Below are 16,572 nucleotides of genomic sequence, written 5' to 3' on the forward strand. Positions count from 1 at the left end.
CTTTTTTAACTTTTTGAAAGTGGTTACTAGAAGTTTTAAAGTTACATCTGTGATTTGCATCATACTTCTATTGGAAAGCACAGCTCTAGGCTCTTATTTCTCATACCTGCAATGTCCATGTTTTTCATCTAAACACATTACATTTGTTACTGTTCATTTAGTAGCATATAACAAAAGCCAACTCTAGATAACTTAATAAAAACAAATTGCAAGATACACAGACAACAACAGCAAGCAGAGTTGAAACTTGAATTAAGAACAGTCCTGTAAGAAAGCCTGAAGCACACAGCACTAGCCTGGGTTTGGTACCAAAGGACTCAACCTCTGCATACTTTCTAACTTCCCAACATGTTATTGTTTGGCCAGATGGCAAGCCAAATAACAGAAACACATAAATAGCAGAATCCAGATAAAAGACCATCCCTCTATATTCAGTCTAACAGTAGCAGATAATTAGCTTATGATGTCTGAATCATTCAATATGCTCTCAAATTTCACAACAAAGCCATCCACATGATTACAACTAATTTGTTATAAGTCAAGGTTCGCCAGTAAAATGGAAGTGAGGATTCTGGATTTGAGGTTGTGAGGAAAGAAATATAGAAAGATAGCATCAGCAATTATACCATACCCTTAAATCGTATATTTCTACATATTTCCACAAGACAGGCTTCCTATTAAGGTTGTCTCCTTTCTAATTATAAGAAAACTAGTTTTACACAGAAGTTTTCTATGTTACAGCCAATATGTCTCCATTACATTTCTTTAATTTCTGTAACAACATAAAGACCAATCAAGTAATATGCAAATTCTTATTAAATGTCTACTATGAAACAAAGCACTAGAGGAGGGGATATGGGCATTGAGGAGACAACAGTGTCTTCTTGGCAAGAAACTTGCAAAAAAGAGAAAGAGAAAATACAGACTACTACAACTTTGGCTTTGGAAGGGACTTTGGAGGTCACCTAATACAATCTTCTAGTCTATGGATAATTCAGCTCCTGCAACTCTCCCCAGGAGTGTTCAGCTTCTGGTTAAAGCTGCTTAAACAGGGACACAGAATTCACTGCCTTAGGAGCCTGTCTATTCCATTTTTGTACTGCTTTTATTTTTAGCCAGATCTTTGTGCAAAATCAAAAAATGCACCATTACAATTTCTACTCACTGGTCCTTTTTCTTTCTTTATAAACAATAGCCCTTCAAGTATTTAAAGTCCACTATCATATCCCCTGTCCTTTTTTTATGGACAGCATTGCCACAGGATGCTTTGTGATGGAAAAAAAAAAGGGTATTCCATGGTGAAATACACTTAGAAAAATAGAGTATATTCTAATCCTGTCTTGAAAATACACTTTTTGTTCTCTTGAAACTGTGAGCATTCTGCAGTGAGAAAACCCATCTACCTGCACTACAGCAAGCACTTTCCAAACACATTTGACCACAAAAATCTTATTTCTCCCAATTTCTCCTTAACACCACACATAATTATCGTGCAATAGAAAATTTATCACTTCATTCATTCATTCAACAAATACTGATGAAGCACTTAAATTGCAGCAGGCTTTGTGATATGTGCTGGGATCACTACAGCAGATAAAAATGATTGCTGACTTCCCAGAGCATAAAGTCTAGTATGAAAAATGAACAATTAAATGAGCAATAATATAAAAAGTTAACACAGAAATTGTTGGGGAAGTGCAATTTTACGGGAGCACACTTTGGGCACTGCTGCTGTGGGCTGAACAACCTCAGATTTTCCCTTGGTTCTTTGGACAGCATGGTTTCCAGGCTCTGCCTTTCTGGTCATTGCCGTTTCCCTACTCTGGTTTGTCAACGTCCCTCGGAAAGAGGACCCAAACTAAACCCAATACTCTAGGAATGGTTTGACCAGGAGCGCCTCAGATAAACACTGGATGAGAGGATTTGGGTGTTTGTTCAGGACATCGAACTTTACTTGATGCAGCCTGCTGTACAAATATAGAATGCTAAAAATAGTCCGGGCGCAGTGGCTCACACCTGTAATCCTGGCACTTTGGGAGGCCGAGGAGGGTGGATCACTTGAGGCCAGGAGTTCAAGACCAGCCTGGCCAACATGGCAAAACCCCATCTCTACTAAAAATACAAAAATTAGCTGGGCGTGGTGGTGCATGCCTATAACTCCAGCTACTCGAGAGACGGAGGCACGAGAATCACTTGAACCCAAAAGGTGGGGGTTGCAGTGAGCTGAGATTATGCCACTGCACTCCAGCCTGGGTAACAGAGTGAGACTCTGTCTCCAAATTTAAAAAAAAAAGTGTTAAAAATAACAAGAAAACAATAGCTTATTACAATAAAATGAGATATTCCAAAAAAGTTTATTAATGATAGACCAGAGAAAGCTAATTTCCATTGTGAGAGACTAGATAAGGCTTCAAGAAATATTTGAGTTGAATCTTGATAAGAGAGTAGAATTTGGATAGGAAATTCCTTCAGAATGTTCACAGAAACATAAAGACTAAATGAGATCTGGGAAAGTCAAATTTGACCATGAGCCCCCATAAGCCGCTTAGAAACATTGAAAGCAAACTCACAGTTCAGAAGCAAACTTGTGGCATCTAATCATAGATTCCAAGTTTTACAATGAAATCAGATGGCATATTAGAGGATTTATGTTTAGGGTGGCATTGACTGACCTTTCGAATGTCTTCCAGAGATCAAAGAATCTGCCTCCTCTCACCTAGTAGAATCTAGGTGGGAGTAGAAACAGAGACTGCTCATGTTAACAGTGGCTCAGGATGGGAAAAGAACACTCAGAAGACAGTGGTACCAGCTTAACTAGGAGAATCTGTACTGCAAGGAACAGGAGGTTTAACAAAGCTTAAAGAAGTGACCCTCTTATATATTAAGATGGTATCATAACTAACGTGTCATTACTATTAATAAGCAAAAGCAGCTGGGCGCAGTGGCTCATGCCTGTAATCTCAGCACTTTGAGAGGCCGAGGTGGGTGGATCACTTGAGGTCAGGAGTTCAAGCCTAGCCTGGCCAACGTGGTGAAACCATCTCTTCTAAGAAAAAATACAAAACTGAGCAGGGCGTGGTGGTGGGCTCCTGTAATCCCAGTTACTCAGGAGGCTGAGGTAGAAGAATTACTTGAGCCTGGGAGGCAGAGGTTGCAGTGAGCCAAGAGCACACCACTGCACTCCAGCCTGGGTGACAGAGCAAGACTTCATCTCAAAAAATAAATATTAAATTAAATTAAAAATAAGTTAAAGCAGCCCTGAGAGTCAAATGCGAAACAGGCTCAGACAGAAAAAGTCACAGAACAACTTCCCCCATTGCCCACCTATCCCTGTAGAACCCAGTACTGTGCTTGCTAAAATTGTCCCCAAAATTTGCAAAGGGAAGAGTAGACAATTCAATCTATTCTTCTCTTTTTGCCCTGATTAAACATTAGAGGCTATTCAAAGCAATAGCTGGGAAGCATTTTTTATTATTACCATTATCATTCCAGTTTTCATTCCTCCATGCCTCCTGTCTCGCCCATTAGCATGGATAATTGAGAGCTGGCATTTAAATCAGTAATATTTAACCACTAATAGCTCGATCCTAATGCTACCTCCTAACCTCACACACCATCTGACTGCACCTGGTCACTTTGAAGGACACTAATGTCCTTAACATCATAATTGGCCACAACTTATTGGTTACACATGAGAGGCCCTACTTTGTTTACTTTTAATTTGAGTTCCAGAAATGGTTCTATTCATCATCATCAAGGGAGAATCCACAAGGGCAAACTAAAAGCTATATGCTCAACACCCTGATGAAATCAAAAAATTTCAACAATCATCTGCAGGGGGTTTCTATACCCAGTTAAGACTTCCGAAGGGTGGGCATTTCTGAATAGCATTTTTCTATTTAATTTTGTTCTTTGATCTCAACATTTATTTGTATTTTCCCACTAATAATTTTAGTTTGCTGTAAAAATGACCAATAGCAACCAGGTATAGTTTACTTTCATCATTTCTTTTACTTGCTAGGTAGAAATATAGAAGGAAGGGAGGAAGGAAGGGAGGGAGGGAGGGAGGGAGGGAATTTATGAATTCTGCAGGAACAGAGTCAGATGAAAGAGAAGAATGATGGAAGCAGGAGAGAAACAGAGCCTACAAGCAATGTTCAGAGAAAAGCATTTGTCATAGATCTGACACATGCACGGTAAGTACAGCAAAACATGTATTAGTTTTTTTCTATGTGCGTGTTCATTTAATTGATGAGCTTTTCTATGAACCTTTTTCTATGTATGAGCAGGTAATGTTAGAATATGAATGGATACAAAAGAATATGAGAGCTATTGTCTTGCCCTTAGATAACTGAAAAGTTATGTGTTAGAAATTTCCATCCCTATGTGTCAGCCTAAATAATGGTCCCCCAACCCCCAAAGGCATCTAGGTTCTAATCCCTGGGAACTGTGAATGTTACCTTATATGAAAAATACCTTTGTGGATGTGATTAAATTACAGATCCAGAGATGAGGTTATCCTGGATTAGCCAGGTAGGCCCTAAACACAATCACATGTGTTCTCACAAGAGGGAAGTAGAGTGAGATTATTAGACTGCAGACAGAAGGTGAGAAGAGCATGTGACCAGCAGGCAGAGATCAGAGTGATGTGACTGCAGGTGAAGGAATGCCGCAGTCACCAGAGGCTGGAAGAAGCAAGGAATAGATTCTCCCCTAGAGCCTCCGGAGGTAGCATGGCCTTGCTGACACCTTGATTTCAGTCCAGTGAAACTGATTTTTGTCTTCTGACCTCTAGAACTGTAAGAGAATACATGTGTGGTGTTTTAGGCCACCAAATTTGTGGTAATTTCTTACAGCAGTAATAGGAAACGAATACACCCATATTTAAACAATAATAGGAAGCACCCAGTAGCTTTGAAAATAATTCCAAGCTGCCAAGTATTCCTCAGCAAAGAGGTTCTCTCCAGAGCCTTGAGCCATGGATCTCACAAGTTCCATATGCACCCATTGCAAGACCCAAAGGAATCACAATTCACCCTGAGAAAAGAGTTAGTACAGGAAGCCCATCCGCAGTGAAAAATGATCAAGGTGAACTGAATATGTAAATACTGAGATGACACAGAATATATTTTCAAAGTCTCTTTATGAGTCAGGAAAGATAAAATACCACCAAAAAGTTACGAAATAATGAAACTTTAAGAAAGGATTAAAAAAATGTAGAAAGAAATGTTCGATGAATGGAAGACATAGGAAGAAAAAACGTGAGTATAATTATGCTCAGGCTAGGTACTGATCAATAATTCTAAAGAAATTTCCAGTTTCCTTATGAAATCCTCCCTAAGGGTGAATCAGATTTTCCTTTTTATCTTCTCCACAATGAACCGAAGTGTGTAAGTCAGTGATTGAGAGGTAGCTAATTAAAATGCACTGGGAAAAATCAAAAAAGCTGTGCAGCTTGCCACTGGAGTTTTCAGTAGAAGTAAAGATGCCTAGATTTGAAACAAATCATTTTAGAGAAAAGAAGGGTTATTTCCTGCAATAAATCCCCATCAGGACGAATTCTCACTGGTTCCAGCCATGGTGATGGATGGTGCTCTCTGGGCTGGCTATGTGGATTGGATTTGGATGGGCCACTAAAAGTGCAGATGCTTATCTGAAACTTATCTGACAAGCCAAATCTCAGGGCTCTACAAAATTATGCTGGCATTCTTTCAAGATTAGTCTCTCTTGTGAGATGGCTGGCACTGTAGATTGGGGACTTGGCTCTATGTCCAGTGAGGATGGATTTTTTTCTTCACATTTTTTGGCATTCCTGGTGCAGGAAAAATAAAGCATGTGTGCACATCGACATACATAATCAAGCAAAGTGAAAACTACATTACTAAGATGTTTAAACTACCTACATGTGCTTCCTGAGAGCCTACTGTGTGCCTTATGGTTCCTGCTCAAAAACAGTTTAGAATAAAGTTAAGGAAACAAAGTCATTTATAAATTATTATAACATTTATAATATTTACAAATATCAGAAGAAACTCCTCAATTACAAGTAGTCAAAAAATGGAATAATCAATACAGCTCATCTGAGAAGTATAGAGGGCATCTAAGAATAGCAATGTGCAACTTAAACTGGACCATAATTAGAGTAAGATTTGGTAGTCCAGGTAAAGACCGACTTATGGTAAAAAGAATAACTGTTATTTGATGAATGCCTACAGTATGCTAGGCAGTGTTTGAAAATACACATTATTTCATTTAATTATTTCAACAACACAGTATAGGTAAGAATCTTTATCCTCATCTTACCCATGAGAAGAGTCAAGATATGGAAAAGTTCAATTTCCAAAACTCACTTCACCGATAAACAGCAAAATCAGAATTTAAAACTAAGACTCACAAAAAAAAAAACAAAAAAAAACACTCTCGATCAATATTCTCTCCAGGTGTTTTATCTTATTGATGTTTGTCAAAATGGAAAATCATGGTAGGTAGTTATTTCTGATAAACAAATCTGAGTGTAGGGTCGTGTAGTATAACGTAGTGTAGACTAGAAAGAAATAGAAAAAGGAGATTAGGTTTTGTCTTTTTTTTTCTTATGGCGTAACAGTCACAATCTTCATTCAAGAAGAAGGATGTCTGGAAAAGAATCTTTTCTTACATATATGTTTTTCTTGCTAAATAGACAAAACTTTTCCTTCCTGAGGACATAAAGTAAGAAAGTCCAGTTTTAGCATCGAGCTTGCTGCATTTGCTCCATTTGTTGTGTAAGTGTTTAAAGGACATTCTTTGTGTATCTCCAATATGCTACGAGTTGAAGGTTAATTTTGTAGTATTAAGTTCCTTTGCATTTGTGTTCATTTCTATTACTGCTATAACAGACTACCAGAAACTTAATGCCTTAAGACAATACAACTGTATTATCTCACAGTATCTGTAGGTCAGAAGTCCAGGTTGGCTAAGTTGCATTCTGTTCAAAGTATCACAAGGTCTAGGTCAGCTGATAAGTAACCCTAATTCCATCTGCAAAGTCCTTTTACTGCAGTACGTAGGTTAGTGTTTGATTGAATAACTGGGGGTAGGAATCTTGGCGATGCTGCTTTAGAATTCTACCACAGCATTTATTTGCTTATAGGAAATATTTTGTTTTATTAATAACAACAAATTAAATGTACTCAGTGCCGCAGCGTGGTTTCCATTTCTCCCTTCTACACAGTCCCACTGTCCTGGCCTCAGGAAGATTAAAGTCCCTTCTATAAATATAGAGCATGAGTTTTGAGAAGATGGGAAATGCTCAAAAACAGTTACGATCAAGTAATTTTTTCAAGCAGGTAATTTAGAAAAAATACAACTGTAAAACCCAGCTTCTACATTAATTTTCAGGATATTTCTTTTTGGAGGTCTTTATTTTTAATAATTTCAACTTGTCTTTTAGCTTTAGGGGGTATATGTGCAGGTTTGTTACATGGGTATACTGTCTGATGTTGAGATTTGGGATACAGTTGATCCCATCACCCAGGTAGTGAGCATAGTACTCAATAGTTTTTCAAACCTTGCCCCCCTACCTGCTCTAGTACTCCCCATGTCTATCACTGCCATCTTCATGTTCATGTCTACCCATATTTATGTTTAGCTCCTACTTATAAGTGAGGATATATGGTATTTAGTGTTTTGTTCCTGTGTTAATTTGCTTAGGATAATGGCTTCCAGCTCCACCATATTACTGCAAAGGATGTGATTTCATTCTTCTCTGTGGCCACATAGTATTTTATGGTGTATTTGTACCACACTTTCCTTATCAATCCGTGACTGATGGGCCCCTAGGTTAATTCCATGTCTTTGCTATTATGAATAGAGTGGCAACAAACATATAAGTGTATGTGGCTTTTTTTGGTATAATGTTCTATTTTCCTTTGGGTATATACCCAGTAATGGGAATACTGGGTCAAATGGTAGTTCTGTTTTAAATTATTTGAGAAATCTCCAAACTGCTTTCCACAGGGGCTGAACTAATTTGCATTCTCACCAACAGTATAAAAGTGTGTGTGTTTTTTTTCCTCCACAGTCTCACCAGCATCTGTTGTTTTTTTGACTTTTTAATAAAGCCATTCTGACTGGTGTGAGATGGTGTCTCATTGTGATTTTGATTTGCATATCTCTATTAATATGTTGATCTTTTTTTATGTTTGTTGGCCACTTGTATGTTCTTTTGAGAAGTATCTGTTTAGATCTTTTGCCCACTTGTTAATTGGATTGTTCATTTTTTACTTGTTTAATTATTTAAGTTCCTTATAGGTTGTCGATATTAGACCTTTGTTGAATGAATAGTTTGTGAATATTTTCTCCCATTCTGTAGGTTGTCTGTCTACTCTGTTAATAGTTTCTTTTACTGTGCAGAAGCTCTTTACTTTAATTAGGTCCCACTTGTCAAAGTGGGACAACATTCATTTTTGTTGCAATAATCATTTTTGTTTTTGTTGCAACTGCTTTTGAGGATATAGGCATAAATTATTTCCAAAGGCGGATGTCCTAAATGGTGTTTCGTAAGTTTTCTTCTAGGATTCTTATAGTTTGAGGTCTCATATTTAAGTCTTTAGTTCCATCTTATGTTAATGTTCGTATGTGATGCAGTTTCATTCTTCTGCATGTGGCTCATCAGTTATCCCAGCACCATTTATTGAACAGGAAGTCATTTTCCTGTTGCTTATTTCTGTTGATTTCTTTGAAGATCAAATTGCTGTAGGTGTGAAGCTTCACTTCTGGGCTCTCTGTTTCATAGGTCTCTGTGTCTGTATTTGTACCAGTACCATGCTGGTTTGCTTACTGTAGCCTTATCAAATAGTTTGAAGTTGGGTAATAGATACCTCTGGCTTTGTTCTTGTTGCTTAAGTTTGCTTTGGCTATTCGGGCTGTTCTACTTGATTTATATGAATTTTAAAAGTATTTTTTCTAATTCTGTGAAAAAAAAAATGATGCTTAGTTTGATAGGAATAGCGGTGAACCTGTAGATTGCTTTGGGCAGTATGGTTGTTTTAATGATATTGAGTCTTCCAATCCATGGGCATGGAACGTTTTTCCATTCGTTTGTGCCATCTATGATTTCTTTAAGCAGTGTTTTATAAATCTCCATGTAAAGATATTTCACATCCTTAATTAGATGTATTCTTAGGTTTTATTTTTTATGGCTATTGTAAGTGGAATTGTTTCTTGATTTGGCTATCAGTTTGAATGTTATTGGTATATAGAAATGCTGCTGCTTTTTCGCCTCTACGCAAATAAACTAGAAAATCAAGAAGAAATTTATAAACTAGATGCATACACCCTCCCAAGACTAAACCAGGAAAAAGTCGAATCCCTGAATAGACCAATAACAAGTTCTGAAATTGAGGCAGTAATTAATAGCCTAGCAAACAAAAGCAGCCCAGGACAAGATGGATTCACAGCTGAATTCTACCGGAGGTTCAAAGAGGAGATGGTACCATTCCTTCTGAAACTATTCCAAATAATAGAAAAGAGAGACTCCTCCCTAACTCATTTTATGAGGCCAGCATCATCCTGATTCCAAAACCTGGCAGAGACACAACAAAATAAGAAAACTTCAGGCCAATATCCCTGATGAACATCGATGCAAAAATCCTCAATAAAATACTGGCAAACAGAATCCAGCAGCACATCAAAAACCTTATCTACCACGATCAAGTCGCCTTCATCCCTGGGATGCAAGGCTGGTTCAACATACACAGATCAATAAACATAATCAATCACATAAACAGAACCAATGACAAAACCACATGATTATCTCAATAGATGCAGAAAAAGCCTTCATTAAAATTCAACACCCCTTCATGCTAAAAACACTCAATAAACTAGGTATTGATGGAACATATCTCAAAATAAGAAGAGCTATCTGTGACAAACCCATAGCAAATATCATACTGAATGGGTAAAAGCTGGAAGAATTCCCTTAGAAAACTGGCATAAGACCAGATGCCCTCTCTCACCACTCCTATTCAACATAGTACTGGAAGTTCTGGCTAGGGCAATCAGGCAAGAGATAGAGTGTATTCAAACAGAAAGAGAGGAAATCAAATTATCTCTGTTTGCAGACGATATGACTGCATATTTAGAGAACCCCATTGTCTCAGCCCCAAAACTCCTTAAGCTGATAAGCAACTTCAAGAAAGTCTCACAATACAAAATCGATGTGCAAAAATCACAAGCATTACTATACACCAATAACAGAGAAGCAGAGAGCCAAATCATGTGTGAACTCCCATTCACAATTGCTACAAAGAGAATAAAATACTTAGGAATACAACTTACAAAGGACACGAAGGACCTCTTCAAGGAGAACTACAAACCACCACTCAAGGAAATAAGAGAGGACACAAACAAATGGAAAAAAATTCCACACTCATGGATAGGGAGAATCAATATTGTGAAAATGGTCATACTGCCTAAAGTAATTTATAGATTCAATGCTATTCCCATCAAGTTACCACTGACTTTCTTCACAGAACTAGAAAAAAACTGCATTAAACTTCATATGGAACCAAAAAGAGCCCGTATAGCCAAGACAATCCTAAGCAAATAGAACAAAGCTGGAGGCATCATGCTACCCGACTTCAAACTATATTACAAGGCTACAGTAACCAAAACAGCATGGTACTGGTACCAAAACAGATATATAGACCAATGGAACAGAACAGAGGCCTCAGAAATAACACCCCACATTTACAACCATCTGATCTTTGACAAACCTGACAAAAACATGCAATGGGGAAAGGATTCCCCATTTAATAAATGGTGTTAAGAAAATTGGCTAGCCATATGCAGAAAACAGAAACTGGAATGCTTCTTTACATCTCATACAAAAATTAACTCAAGATGGATTAAAGACTTAAAACACAAAACCTAAAACCATAAAAATCCTAGAAGAAAACCTCGGCAGTACCATTCAAGACATAGGTATGGGCAAAGACATCATGACTAAAATACCAAAAGCAATTGCAACAAAAGCCAAAATTGACAAATGGGATCTAATTAAACTAAAGAGCTTCTGCACAGGAAAAGAAACTATAATCAGAGTGAACAGGCAACCTACAGAATGGGAGAAAATTTTTGCAATTTATCCATCTGACAAAGGGCTAATATCCAGAATCTACAAGAAACTTAAACAAAATTACAAGAAAAATCAAACAACCCCATCAAAAAGTAGGCAAAGGATATGAACAGACACTTCTCAAAAGAAGACATTTATGCAGCCAACAAACATGTGAAAAAAAGCTCATCATCACTGGTCATTAGAGAAACGCAAATCAACACCACAATGAGATACCATCTCACACCAGTTAGAATGGTGATCATTAAAAAGTCAGGAAATAACAGATGCTGGCAAAGATGTGAAGAAATAGGAATGCCTTTACACTGTTGGTGGGAGCGTAAATTAGTTCAACCATTGTGGAAGACAGTGTGGTGATTCCTCAAGGGTCTAGAACCAGAAAAATCATTTGACCCAGCAATCTCATTACTGGGTATACACCCAAAGGAATATAAATCATTTGACTATTAAGACACATGCACACGTATGTTTATTGCAGCACTATTCACAATAGCAAAGACTTGGAACCAACCCAAATGCCCATCAATGATAGACTGGATAAAGAAAATGTGGCACATATACACCATGGAATACTATACAGCCATAAAAAGCAATGAGTTCATGTCCTTTGCAGGGACATGGATGAAGTTGGAAACCATCATTCTCAGAAAACTAACACAGGAACAAAAAAACAAACACTGCATGTTCTCACTGATAAGTGGGAGTTGAACAATGAGAACACATGGACACAGGGAGGCAACCATCACACACTGGGGACTGTTGGGGTGTGGAGGGCAAGGAGAGGGAGAGCATTAGGACAGACATCTAATGCATGCGGGGCTTAAAACCTAGATGACCGGTTGATAGGTGCAGCAAACCACTATGGCGCACGTATACCTATGTAACAGACCTACACATTCTGCACGTGTATCCCAGAACTTAAAGTAAAATAAAAATAAAATACTTCTGCTTTTTGTACATTGATTTTGTATCCTGAAAGTTTACTGAAGTCATTTGTCAGCTCCAGGAGCCTTTCAGAGGAGACTTCAGGGTTTTCCAGGTGTAGAATCGTATCATCAGTGCAGATAAATAGTCTGACTTCTCCATTTCCTATTTGGATGCTTTTTATTTCTTTCTCTTGATTGATTGCTCTGGCTAGGATTTCCAGTACTATGCTGAATATGAGTGGTGAAAGTGGGCATCCTTGTCTCATCCCAACTTTCAAGGGCAGTGCTTCCAGCTTTTGCCCATTCAGTATGATGTTGGCTGTCAGTTTGTCATAAATGACTCTTATTATTTCTAGGTATGTTCCTTCACTGTCCACTTGGTTGAGAGTCTTTATCATGAAGTGATGTTGCATTTCATTGAATGCTTTTTCCATGTCTATTGAGATGAGAACATGGTTTTTGTTTTTAATTTAATTCTGTTCGTGCGGTGAATCACATCTATTGATTTGCTTATGTGGAACTAACCTTGCATCACAGGAATGAAGCCCACTTGATTGTAGTAAATTAACTTTTTAATATACTGCTGGATTCGATTGGCCGGTATTTTGTTGAGGACTTTTGTGTCTATTTTCATCAGGGATATTGTCCTATAGTTTTCTTTTTTTCATTGTGTCTTTGCCAGGGTTTGGTATCATGGTGATGCTGGCTTCACAGGATGTCCTCCTCCTCCATTTTTTGGAATATTTTCAGTAGAATTGGTACCAGCTCTTCTTTATATATCTGATAGAATTTGGCTGTGAATTCTTCTGGTCTGGGGCTTTTTTTGGTTGGTAGGTTTTTTATTACTGATTAAATTTTGGGACTCAATATTGGTCTATTTAAGGTTTTAATTTCTTCCTGTTTCAGTCTTGAGAGGTGGTCTGTTTCCAGAAATTTATCCATTTCCTCTGGATTTTCTAGTTTGTATGCAGAGAGTGTTCATAAGTCTGTGTTATTTTTTGTATTTCTGTAGGATTGATTGTAATGTCTTTTTTGTTGTTTCTATTCTAGGTAGTGGTCTATCATCCTGTTTATCCTTTCAAATAAACAACTTTTTGTTTCATTGATTCTTTATAGATTTTTGTGTCTCAATTTAATTCAGTTCTTCTCTGATTTCAGTTATTTATTTTCTTCTGCCAATTTTGGGGTTTGTTCTTGTTTTTTTTTTAATACCCGTAGGTGTGATGTTAGATTGTTTATTTAAGATCTTGCTATTTGAGATAGGCATTTGGTCCTATAAACTTTCCTCTTACCACCACTTTTGCTGCATCCCAGATATTTTGCTATGTTTTGTCTCCGTTTTCATTTATTTCAAACAATTTTTTGATTTCTGCCTTAATTTCACTGTTTACCCAAAAGCCATTTAGGAGCAAGTTGTTTAATTTCCATGTAACTATGTAGTTTTGAGAGACCTCAGAATTGATTTCTGTTTTTATTCCACTATGGTCCAAGATTATGGTTGCTGTGACTTCAATGTTTCTAATGTTTTGAAACTTGCTTTATGGCCTAGCATGTGATCAGTCTTAGAGCATATCTCATGTGCAGATGAGAAGAATGTATATTCTGTGGTTGTTGGATGGAATAGCTGTAGATGTCTCTATTAAATCCAATTGGTCAAGTGTCAATTTTAAGTACAGAATTTCTTTGTCAGTTTTCTGCCTCACATAGTCAGTGAGGCAGAATAATTCCTCACTATTATTGTGTGGCTGTCTGAGTCCTTTCGTAGGTCTAGAAGTAATTGTTTTATGAATCTGGGTGCTCCAATATTAGGTGTATATATATTTAAGATAGTTAAGTCTTCTTGTTGAATTGAACCCCTTATCATTATATAATGCCTGTCTTTGTTCCTTTGTACTGTTATTGGTTTAAAGTCTGATTTATCTGCTGTATGAATAGTAACCACTGCTCTTTTTAAATTTGTTTGTGTGATTTTTCTCCAACCCCTTACTTAGAGCTTATGTGTATCATTACATGTGAAATCAGACTCTTGAAGATAGCAGGTGGATGGGTCTTAATTTTTCATCTAATTGGCAATTCTATGCCTTTTAGGTGAGACATTTACATTCAAGGTCAATATTGATATATGAGGTTTAGATCTTATTGTGAAGTTCTTAGCTGGTTGCTTTGTAGTTTCCATTGTGTGCTTGTTTTATAGGGTCTATGGTCTGTGTAACATTCCATGGTGTATTTGTACCACATTTTCTTTATCCAATCCACAACTCATAGGCACCTAGGTTGATTCAATGTCTGCTATTGTAAATAGAGCAGTGACAAACATATGACTGCACATGTCTTTTTGGTATAATGATCTATTTTCCTTTGGATATATACCCAGTAATAGGTTTTCTGAGTTGAATGATAGTTCTGTTTTAAATTCCTTGAGAAATCTCCGAAGTGCTTTCCATAGGGAACTGCTTTTCTACACTGTACTTAAGTGTGTTTTTGTGGTAGCAGGTATTGTTCTTTCTTTTCCACATTGGAACCCCCTTGAGGATTTATTTTAAGGCTAGTCTAGTGGTAAAAAAATTCCCTTAGCACTTGCTTGTCTGGAAAATATTTTATTTCTCTTTTGTTTAAGAAGCTTAGTTTGATAGGATATGAAATTCTTGGTTGGAATTTCTTTTCTTTAAGAATACTAAAAATAGGCCCTCAATCTCTCCTGGCTTATAAGGTTTCTGCTAAGAAGTCCACTGTTGACTTGATGGGATTCCCTTTGTGCATGATCTGCCCTTTTTCTGTAGATGCCACTAAGATTATTTCTTTAGCACTGACCTTGGACAATCTGGTAACAATATGCCTTGGTGATGCTAGTTTTGTATAGCACCTCACAGGCATTCTCTGGATTTCTTGTATCTGGATGTATACCTGTTTAGCAAGATTAAAAACATTGTCTTGAATTATTCCCTCAAATGTGTTTTTCAGGTTGTTTGCTTTTTCTCCCTCTCTCTCAAGAATGCCAATAATTCATAGGCTTGGTTGCTTTGCATAATCCTACATTTCTCAAAGACTTTGTTCATTTAAAAAATGTTTTTCTTTATTTTTGTCTGACTGGGTTAGTTCAAAAGATTGGTCTTCAAGCTCTGAAATTCTTTCTTCTGCTTGGTCTAGTCTATTGATAAAGCTTTCCATTGCATTTTGAAGTTCCTTAAGTGAGTTTTTCAATTCCAGAAAATTTGACAGATTTCTTTTTAAGATGTTTATCTCTTCCTACATTTCTTGGATTGCTTTAGAAGTTTCTTTGTGTTAATTTTCAACCATGTCTTGTATATTGTTAAACTTTCTTGCAATCCATGCTTTGAAATCTTTTTTGTCATTTCTGAGTTTCCATTTTGGTTAGCAACCATTGCTGGAGAGCTAGTTAATCCTTTCGTGGTGTCGCTACACTCAAATTTCTCATGGTGCCATAATTCTTATGCTGGTTCCTTTTAATCTGAAATTTATGGCACTTCTGATTTTTGTAATTATCTTGTGGGTAGAATTACTTTTTCTTTCTTTCTCTATAATATTATTGGATTTTTGTTTTCCCTTTCCTCCACCTGCCAAGGGAGTGTGACTGTAGAGAATGTTGGGTAGGGTCTTTTGGCTTTGCTTTTGTAGCCCTATGCACTTCTGTTGGAAGATTGTTTCTGTTGGGCTGTACAGTTTGACCTATAAGCTAGTAGAAGGCACCTATGGGTAAGAGCCTGCTGTGGCCAATATGACTGTGTATATACTTGGTCGTTACTTACTGGGGGAAGTTCTCCATTACCTCAGGCAATGGGCTGATCTATGGAGTGCACAGTGGTCTGAGCTCCCTATTCAGGAGAGTGGGAGGCAAGATGGGCAGGGCCAGAACAGGTAGGTCCATCTACAGGTTCCCCAATGACAGGCACAGGAAACAGCACAAAGGGAGAATTCAGTGGGCAGTCACCAAGTTCTCTTGGCCCCAAGTTCTGTACAGGGAGGAGAGGTAGTCTAAACTCCCAATGCAGGAGAATGGGTGTTTCAGATGCTTGGTGATCTGCCTGGGCATAGAGTGGACAGAGTCCTTCCTGCTTCACTGTGGCCTCTGCACAGAAAGGGTGGGCCAGCTCAGGCTGTTGATTCAGGCCAGCAGTTGCTCTGATTGCCTGGAGATATCCCTGGGTGTAAAACAGGGAGGGCCTTCTGCACAGGAGGAGTGGACAATTCAGGCTGCTGAGTCAGATGAGTGTATGCTCCAAATGCCTGGAGATTGGCCTGGAAATGGAGTGTAGAGGACCCTGCTTCACCATGATCTCTGCAAAGGAAGGGTGGGACAGCTCAGGCTACCAATCTGGGCAAGCAGGTGCTTTGAATGCCTGGAGATCTACCTGCACATAGAGTGGAGAGGGCCTACTGTATCTCAGTCTTTGCCCAGGAAGGGTGGAGCAGCTCAGGATGCTGGTTTAGGCAAGCAGGTGCTCCAAATGCCTGGAATTATGCCTGGGGGTAGAATGAAGGGGGTCTCACTGAACCACAATCTATGTCCAA

Source organism: Theropithecus gelada, chromosome 11 (assembly GCF_003255815.1).
Source record: "Theropithecus gelada isolate Dixy chromosome 11, Tgel_1.0, whole genome shotgun sequence".
NCBI classification, from domain to species: domain Eukaryota; kingdom Metazoa; phylum Chordata; class Mammalia; order Primates; family Cercopithecidae; genus Theropithecus; species Theropithecus gelada.